The sequence below is a fragment of the Lynx canadensis genome, chromosome D3, assembly GCF_007474595.2.
Source record: "Lynx canadensis isolate LIC74 chromosome D3, mLynCan4.pri.v2, whole genome shotgun sequence".
Lineage (NCBI taxonomy): Eukaryota > Metazoa > Chordata > Mammalia > Carnivora > Felidae > Lynx > Lynx canadensis.
The window spans coordinates 22,922,252-22,932,516 of record NC_044314.2 but is presented as its reverse complement, the minus strand read 5'-3'; the positions used below and the strand labels follow the sequence as shown (position 1 = coordinate 22,932,516).

Genomic DNA, 10,265 nt, shown 5'->3' with positions numbered 1-10,265 from the left:
TTTAGGTGTGCTGTTAGATTTTGTATTTGAGATTTTTCTTGTTTCTTGAGATAGGCCTGGATTGCAACGTATTTTCCTCTCAGGACTGCCTTCGCTGCGTCCCAAAGCGTTTGGATTGTTGTATTTTCATTTTCGTTTGTTTCCATATATTTTTTGATTTCTTCTCTAATTGCCTGGTTGACCCACTCATTCGTTAGTAGGGTGTTCTTTAACCTCCATGCTTTTGGAGGTTTTCCAGACTTTTTCCTGTGGTTGATTTCAAGCTTCATAGCATTGTGGTCTGAAAGTATGCATGGTATAATTTCAATTCTTGTAAACTTATGAAGGGCTCTTTTGTGACCCAGTATATGATCTATCTTGGAGAATGTTCCATGTGCACTTGAGAAGAAAGTATATTCTGTTGCTTTGGGATGCAGAGTTCTAAATATATCTGTCAAGTCCATCTGATCCAATGTCTCATTCAGGGCCCTTGTTTCTTCATTGACCGTGTGTCTTGATGATCTATCCATTTCTGTAAGTGGGGTGTTAAAGTCCCCAGCAATTACCACATTCTTATCAATAAGGTTGCTTCTGTTTATGAGTAGTTGTTTTATATATTTTGGGGCTCCTGTATTCGGCGCATAGACATTTATAATTGTTAGCTCTTCCTGATGGATAGACCCTGTAACTATTATATAATGTCCTTCTTCATCTCTTGTTACAGCCTTTAATTTAAAGTCTAGTTTGTCTGATACAAGTATGGCTACTCCAGCTTTCTTTTGGCTTCCAGTAGCATGATAAATAGTTCTCCATCCCCTCACTCTGAATCTAAAGGTGTCCTCAGGTCTAAAATGAGTCTCTTGTAGACAGCAAATAGATGGGTCTTGTTTTTTTATCCATTCTGATACCCTATATCTTTTGGTTGGCGCATTTAATCCATTTACATTCAGTGTTATTATAGAAAGATACGGGTTTAGAGTCATTGTGATGTCTGTATGTTTTATGCTTGTAGTGATGTCTCTGGTACTTTGTGTCACAGGGTCCCCCTTAGGATCAAAAATATGGAACGCTTCACGAATTTGCGTGTCATCCTTGCGCAGGGGCCATGCTAATCTTCTCTGTATCGTTCCAATTTTAGTATATGTGCTGCCGAAGCGAGCACTCAAGGGTTGTATTTTAAAGGGATGCTTTGAAATTGCAGTTCATGCAGAGGATATTGCTTAGGGTGTTCTCTGGCCTGGGAGCCACGGTAAAGGAAATAGAAGCATATAAACTGAAGATAAAGGGTCTAAGGGGAGAACTCTTCATATATTCTGAGGGTAGCCACTAGGGACCAAAATTGGCTGGTATTATTCTTAGTTGGTATTATTCCAGAAGCCAGAAGTAATGTGTAGAGACTTCAGGGAAGGAGGTTTCTGTTCAATGCAAGGGGGAAATGTCCTTATAAAGAACGCTCTTAATGCTGAGTAGATTGTTTTTCGAGGTCATGATCTCCTGCTCTGACAGTGGAAATAACAGAGTTGAGCTTGCATGAAAGTCTGTCAGGATATTTCTAAAGGTGCTTCTTTTAGGGGTTTGAAGTAGATGAACTCTGACATATGTTTGGTCACAAATAATAGACTTCTTTTCAGCATCTAAGTTTACTCTTAAATCCAGGGTAAGAACCTACTGACTTTCAAGTCCTTAATGATGTGGTTAAACGAAGTAGTGGCTTCTTAAGGCAAAGAACATACCCCAGAGTTTTGAGCACTTGTTAAAGAGCGTTCTTTTATTGACTTGGTCCAAAGTGAGTGCCACAAATTATCGATAATTAGTGCTAGGGAAGTTTTCCTTGTGGGCTAGAGTCTTTATCAAAATGCTCTGAAGTAAACATTAAAATTGAGGACAAAATAATGATAATTTACTCCAGCAAAGTCAACACAGACTTGTGCCAGAGTGACTTAAGGGAGGTTTGGGGGGCCCAAATTAAGTGATCCCTAAAGGTCAAAATCATCTGGTTTTAAGGAAAGAAAAAGGAAACAGTTGTATTAGCTGAAGTGGGCCACGTGTGAATGCATACATAATGTGGAGTGAAATATGGGTGGGACATGTGGCTATCTAAAGAAGAGAAGCATGATTTATTTCACAATGCCACAATCCAGTCAGATCCTGAAACATCTGGCTGGGTGAAAAGGAAGCCATTGGGAGCCAGGCCTCCAGGGAGCAGAGCTCCAGTTGGTGACAGAGCAAAGGTGAGAGGCATGTCTTTGGTTTCCTAAATTCTGGGTTGTGTACCATCTCTTAATTTCCTTGCTGAATGAAGCTGATTTGCTGGTATCTCTGGTCTTCTGTAGAGAAACAACAATGCCAGAAGCACGAGTGGTTTCTGTGATATTATATCTAGTCTTTGTCTCAGAAATATTTTATATTGAAAGATGAAGTAGTAAAATTCCCTTTCTTTAAAATGTCAGAAAGACAGTATTGTGAGGTAGGCGACACTGAGCTCCAGCCACCTCTCATTCCCCATTTTTGCACTTTCTCTCCTCTTACGCATCTTCTCCCTGTGCAGTCCTCTCCACCATAATCCTCCTCTCCTCCAGAGAGAGTCAATGCCAAATTCTCAGGTGCCTCCTGTATGTTCACTGTTTGCCACTTGGAAGTAATGCTGGTCTTACAAAGAATCATTTACAGATATAGAGCAGAGATGGGAGTAAGTGATGGATCTTTCAGTGCAAAAAATGTACCTCTCCTCTTTTTTTTAATGTTTGTTTATTTTGAGAGAGAGAGCAGGGGAGGGCAGAGAAAGAGGGAGAGAGAGGATTCCAAGCAGGCTCCATGCTCAGCATGCAGTCTGACGTGGGACTCAATCTCGTAAGTGTGAGATCATGACCTGAGCTGAAATCAAGACTCAGATGCTTAACTGACTGAAACACCCAGGCACCCCAAAATTATACCTCTTCTAAGCATAAGGTTGATTCTGCTTAAAACATGGATTTGAAAATCTCTTGTGTCATACTTTGTTTCAGGGCATAAAATCCAATAGTGTCGTTACCTACTGTGTGTACATTGTCCAGGCCCTTGTTTTTCCTCCTGCTATACTTGTTTCCTGCATTTTTGATATTTCTCTACTCTTCATGCTTCCTCAAGAAAGATCCACAGAAAGTCCCCAAAATGAAACGGGGAAAAATGACAATTGATATAGATTGCCAATTTTCAATCCTTTAGATTTTTGCTAAGGAAAGAATTTGAAACTGCCAGCCAGAATCAGGTTACTGTGCACAAGTAACTTATCAGTAGATTATGTTTCTCATTTCCACATTTGGTCAAAAATTGGAGTGGATTCTTATACCTATATTTTTAATAAAGAATAATAATCTTAAATTGTTTCAAGTCATTCTGGCTTTGGATTTTAATTACATTTATTTCAGCATTAATTTATTTAGCAAGCCTTTGTTTGTTAAATATGTGCCAGACATTGCATTATGTGCTTGGACATATAGAAAAAGAATAAGACACAATCTGTATTGTCATTGGAGCTCTACTATGTTAGGCAATAGGGATATAGAGATGGCTTAAGATACGGTTCCTGCCTTAAAGGTGATGTATAGACCAGGAGAAGAAAGAGACTATAAAGACACAATGACCAAGTGCTGGAAATTATATGACATCTTGAGAATCTAGGAGATTAAGAAGGAGGCTGAGTTAAACATTTTAGAATTAGGGAATGCAGCAGGAGAGAGGGGGGTGAAGGTTTCTCAAGTAAAATTGATGGGACAGTGAATATGATAGCAGCTTTCTTTTAGGTGCTGTGAACACATACAAATGAAGGAAAACAAGTTAGAATTGAGTGCTATTATCTGATCAGCATAAACTCAAAAGGCACAGCACATACATGAGTGTAGTAAGGTATAGTCATTTTCATCAAGAGCTTACAAGTTTGTTGGGGTGCCAAGAATAATGTACATGAAACAATTAGAAAACAATTACATAATAGCAAGTGATTAGCTGCTAAATAGTGTGGCTAATTCTAATGTGTTGTATGAATTACCAAGAGAAGAGACCAAGAAGGCTGGAGAGATGGATGCCTTCACAGAAGTGATAGGATTTTCTGAGATATAGCAACTTTGAATGGGGATGGTGAAAACATGGATACAAGGACATTTTTTGTAAAGTCAAGAGTATCGAAGATTTACCAGTGAAGTGCAATGTACAGTGATGCTGGACAGTTAGGCTGGGGGCAGCCTATGGATGGCTTTGTAAGCCTGAAAGAGATCTGATGACACTGGAGACCTGGAACCTTTGAAAAGTATTTACAAGTGTGATTAATAGGATGGAAGGAAAATTTTAGTATAGCTCTTTCCTGTAGGTAGGACCATAGGACATCTAGACTCATGGAGTTGATTCATCAAGGTCCTGGAGATACAGGAATTGTAAGGGTAGAATGACAGGCAAAAGAGAAATATTGAGAGTCTAAAAAAGCAGTGGAAGTTCTGTGGTGTTGTGATGGGCTTCTTATCCAGGGCTATTTACATTACTCACTATGTGAGTGAGTCATTGCTTGATTGTGCTAAGACCCTACATACTCCATTTAACAGACACCCCTGCTGACTAGTTTCCAGGTGGGTTCAGCCAGTGCCAGGCACAGGTAGAGAACTGGCAAGAGTGGGTGAGGGAGAAGTCAGGACATATCTCCCTTAGCTCTTCCTTGTGTCTCTTCATACTTTGGGAAATAGCAGCCTTTTGTTACAGTTAATCTGTGGGTTAATTAACCATTCCCTGTTTGGTTTCTCAGCTTTTTATCACCAGTGTAATGAATTATATATATGACATTCTTGTTGTTTAAAAGCATAGAAATGCCCTATTTTCTGGCTGGACTCTGATGTAGTATGTAACCATGGATAAATCTTTCTGACCCTGGTTTTCATATCTTTAACACTGAAAGTATGAATTGGTTGACTTGTAATGCTTTTGTAAATAACTCATAAACTCAGAATATCATATATGTAAGATTCTATATGAGTTTATTATTTTATAATTATTTTGTCTGTATTAAATCCTCCCATATGGTTCGTGGTGCTCTTTTGAACAGCTGCTAAAATGAAATTGGGAAAGAACTATCCAATGATTGTAAAACTTTAAAATGGTGGGAACTGACCCAACATAGGTCAGCCTTTTTAAGGACCAAGTCTGATAATTTGCTCGGAGTTGCATAGATAGTAGAAGAGCATGTTGAAGGAAGATTTCTCATGGGACAATCCAAAAAAGATGCCACTAAATATAAATGAATTTATCTTCAGAAATGAAGCATTTGGAGAAACAAGGTCAACAGGCAGAGAAGAAGAGAGGTGTCTTTTTTTTTCTTAACATATGCTGACACCCAGAGTGTCACATCCTTCATCTGAATTTCCATGTCTTTAGTGACCAAGACCACCCTGTTGCCTTATAAGTGTCTACTTCAATCACATGATGAGCAATTTAGAATTTTGTAATTATCTAAGGATTAGCAGTAGAGTAGGCTTTGTTAGTTCGCACTTGAGTGCTCAATTTTAGAGCCATAATTGGAAAGATTTCCAGTAATTTGTGGTAGTTGTATTTAGTAAAAAGGAATGGAGGTGATTTTTATTAATTTAATCCTTTGTTAGTTCTTTACAATCCGCACTTGGAAGAGGTGTGAGATAATCTCGGGCAGTATGCATCTTGGACAAGATTTTTCTTTGTGACAATTGCAGAGGAGGTTGAGAGTATCCTATCCTGTCATTGTTTATCCTCTCTGGGAACTATCAGTCACCATTAGTCTTCATACTACAAGATAAAAACCATTTTTGTGTCCGTGATGAATCTGTGAAAGTCAGTTTTGCCCCAAATTAATCAGTCCATATTTTTTAAGTCCATGATTGGGTTATTAGCTAGTTGATGATTAAGTCAGTGCTAAATCATCAAAAAATGATATGTATTAAGTGACTACTTGGTAATCTAGTGTGTTTTGTACTGACACTTGCAAAGGCACAGATTTTGCTTTCCTTGATGTAGATCAGCATCACACCCTGATTCCCACATACAAAAACCATTTTGGATAGAATCCTCAACTTCTCCTGAATAGTACTAACAAGATATTAATATGAAAATGAGCATATGTGGATATGTATCCCCTTGCACAGATTATGCATGATACAAATGGCCCTCAATAGTCTGTGTTAATTCAATGAAAAAATAATCTACTTTAACATATTTGTATATCCAGTCTAATGTGAACCATATTCTAGGATCTTTGAGAAATTCAAGAAAAATAGAGCTAATAACATGCATCTCCTGTTTTCACTAAATTTGCAGACTAATTATAGAGTAATGACAAAAATAAAACTTTTTTCTGAGTTGATTTAATATACCGTATTAATTTTCTCACTGTCAAGTCCTATTTTTCCAGTGAAATGTATTTCAAACATAAAAATATAGGGAAATACAGAAAATACATGTTAACATACACATTGATAATTAGTGCCTCATGGCTAACTGCTTTTCAACTAAATGTCATAGCAGTTTCAGACCCAATAAATTTTGAACAGAGTAAAAAAACAAAGATACTATCTACTAATTTCTAATAAAACACTGGCTTTATAAATCAATGACACTAGAGTCATGAGGCACCGATTTTAATCTTGGTTCTGCTATTAAATAATATTAACCTGTCTTTTGTTTGTATATTTATAAATTGTATGGGCGAGAATGGTGAATCTTCTGTCATGTCAGGTCACTAAAATCCTTCAGGGCTGCACTGCTAGACTTTGATGGGCATGTGCATTTTACGTTAATACAAATGGTATGAATTTGAGCTTGACAGGACTTTTGACACAACACACAGTGGAGGATAATTTACTGTGAGCGAAAGACATGGTTCATTGTGAAGCCATAGTCCAAGGTAGAATTTGTGTTTACTGGAATGTGTGACTGCTTTGCCTCTTCAGTATTTAAAATTGAATGCTTAGGGTGGTAAACAGTGTAATATAAATAACTAACCAATGATAAAGAGTGAGCAATAAATAGCATAACCTTCAAAGATTTGTTACTTTTTTCTAAGCTTGATTTTTGAAATTCCTGTTCACTTTCTAAGCATTTCAAGCATGTTTTCACAAATTCTAGTATTCTACCAACATAAAGTGCCTGATCACCACTGTCATAGAGAATTTTCAAAGTCCTTTTAAGGCTCTTAAATTTGATGATACTTTATCTAATTCAGATAAAAAATTCCACTTCTGTTCAGGATATCCTTAAACAATAAAGGTAAAGATTTTCTGAGACAATTAAAATCTAAGATTCAATTGCTAGTATACCCACGCTAAAAGAAATATTTAAAAAGGAAGGCCTTCAGGGAGACAGAGTATGATACCAGATGAAAATTTGAATCTACACCAACAATAGAGTAAAGAAAATGGTAGCTATGAGAATAAACATATATATAAATATATATATTTTAATTTTTAATCTTTTGAAAAGTTGAATATTTTAAAAAGAGATGTAACAATGTGTTCTATGACTTATAATAGAGGTCAGAGTAAAATGTGGGCATCCAATAGCACAAAATATAAAACTATAATGTTACAATATTTTAATATACATGACCTATTATTAAGTCAATTAATCAAGTATTAGTAAGGTAGATTTTGATAAGTTAAAATTTTGTAAATGCTAGAACAACCCCTAGAATAATTATGATTCCAACAGTAGACACACACACACACACACACACACACACACACACAAAACAAAAAACAACATACAAGAAGTCAGGCAAAAAAGAAAAAGGGAGATCAGATAGAACATAGAGAAAACAACTAGCAAGATCAGAAATTTAAATCCAAAGATATCAATAATTGCATTAACTGTAAATAGCCAAAACTGCAAATAAAAGGCAAAGATTGTCAGATAAGAAATGCAAGATATACTTTTGTATACTATTACAAAAAATCTCCCATACTTTAAGGATATAATTAAGTTAAAAGTAAAAGGATAGAAAAAAAGAAATACTTTGTAAATGCTAAGTAAGGAAGGTGGAAGTGTCTATTAATATCACATAAAGTAGGCTTCAGAATAAGGAATATTATTTGGGATGAGAGGAACAATATATAAAGTATTGATACATTAAAAAAATAAATAACTGTCCTAAATAAGTATGCATGCAACAACATGCTTTATAATACTTCAAAATACATTAAAAAATCTGAAAGAAGGATAAAAAACATGACTATAGTTGTGTACTTTAATATTATTTTCTCAGTAGCTGAGGGAACATATAGAAAATCAGTAAGTATGAAAGACCTGAACAACACTGTCACACAACTTTGATAAAAGACCTTTATATGATACTCCACACAACAATAACAGAATACATCTTTTCAAATGCACAGAGAATTTTCACCAAAATAGACGATATTCTGGACCATAACAAAAATCTCACTGATTTCACAAAGATCATATAAATATATTTTATTCTTGCAATAAAGTTAAAAAAAGAAATCAGTAAGAAAAGATACTTGGAAAATCCCCAAATATGTGAAAATTAAATATAGCACTTTTACCTGGCCCATAGGTCAAAATGAAAAACAATATTTTGAGTACAAATGAAATATAGCATATCAAATGTTCAGATGAATTTTATGCTTATTAAAAATTTCAAGTCTGGGGCACCTGGGTGGCTCAGTCGGTAAAACGTCTGACTTCAGGTCAGGTCATGATTTCAGTTTGTGAGCTCAAGACTCGCATCGGGCCCTGTGCTGATATCTCAGAGCCTGGAGCCTGCTTCGGAGTCTGTCTCTCTCTCTCTGTTCTTCCCCAACTCATGCTCTGTCTCTCTCTCTGTCTCTCTCTGTCTCACAAATAAATAGACATTAAAAAAAAATGAAGAAAAAATTTCAAGTCTAAAATCAATGGTTGAAGTTACCACCTTAAACTAGAAAGAGAAAGTAAGTTCAAAGAGAACAGAAAGAAGGAAATATGTATCAGAAAAAAAAATTGCATTTTAAACTGAGTACGAATTTTAAAATCACTGAAATTAAAGATGGTTCTTTGAAATGATTGATGAAATTGATGAACTAATCAAAGCAAAAGGAAGAAGGGGAGGTACCTTTACCAATATCTGGAAGAGGAAACAATACAGATCCTACAGAAACTATATATTAAGAAGATACTATGGGTAACTTTATGTTAATGAAAATCATAACCTAGATGAAATAATTAAATTACTTGAAAGAAATAAATTATCAAAGCTTGTTCAAAAAGAAATCACTCAATACCTATTAAAGAAATGTAGTTAAAACTTTCCCCACAAAGGCAACTCCAGGCCCAGACAGCTTCACTACCAAATGAAACCAAACATTTCAGGGAAAAATAATACCAATTTTTCCCAAACTCTTCCAGAAAACAGAAGAAACATTTCTTTACTACAAATCAATCAAACATATTACAAGAATCAAAATCTACAATCCCTCTCATGAGCCCAGATGCAAGAATCCATTACAAAGCATTAATTAAAATCCAGCAATATATAAAAAAAAGTTAATGCATCAAGACCACATGGTATTTATACCAGGAATATAAAGTTAGTTCAATATTTGAAAATCAATGGATTTCACTTATATCAACCAAGTAAATACACATGTGCACTCATGATCATCTCAATAGATGCTTAAAGAAATTGACAAAATTGAACACCAATTTATGATAAGAACTCTCAACAACTATAAATATAAAAGAATTTTCTCATTTTTCTAAAGTATATTTTAAAAACCACCTATGATTAACACACTCCCTACTATATAGTGAAAGAGTAAAAGCTTTTTCTTTTGAATTATGGAACAAGGGAAGGGTTTCTGCTGTCTCCATTTCTACTCAACATTTGCTGTAGTTTGTAGCCAGTGGAATAAGGTGAGAAAAAATAATTAAAGGGAATGTGGAACAGCTCAAGTTCTCATATATTGCTGGTGTGAATTCAAAATCATACAGCCGCTTTAGAAAATAGTTTGGGGGGCGCCTGGGTGGCTCAGTCGGTTAAGCGTCCGACTTCGGCTCAGGTCACGATCTCGCGGTTGGCGAGTTCGAGCCCCGCGTCGGGCTCTGTGCTGACTGCTTAGAGCCTGGAGCCTGTTTCAGATTCTGTGTCTCCCTCTCTCTCTGACCCTCCCCCATTCATGCTCTGTCTCTCTCTGTCTCAAAAATAAATAAAAGTTAAAAAAAATTAAAAAAAGAAAAGAAAATAGTTTGGTAATTTCTTACAAGTTTAATCATGCACTTACTATATAACCGGGTAATCCCAC

The 10,265-nt window shown here is 35.8% G+C and overlaps 1 non-coding gene across 1 annotated transcript; it reads right to left on the bottom strand.

Moving 5' to 3' along the window:
• Positions 1–1,034: 1,034 nt before the first annotated feature.
• Positions 1,035–1,141, bottom strand: LOC115498900. Its single transcript, XR_003964007.1, has one exon. It is a non-coding gene; the product is annotated as a U6 spliceosomal RNA (small nuclear RNA).
• Positions 1,142–10,265: the final 9,124 nt, after the last annotated feature.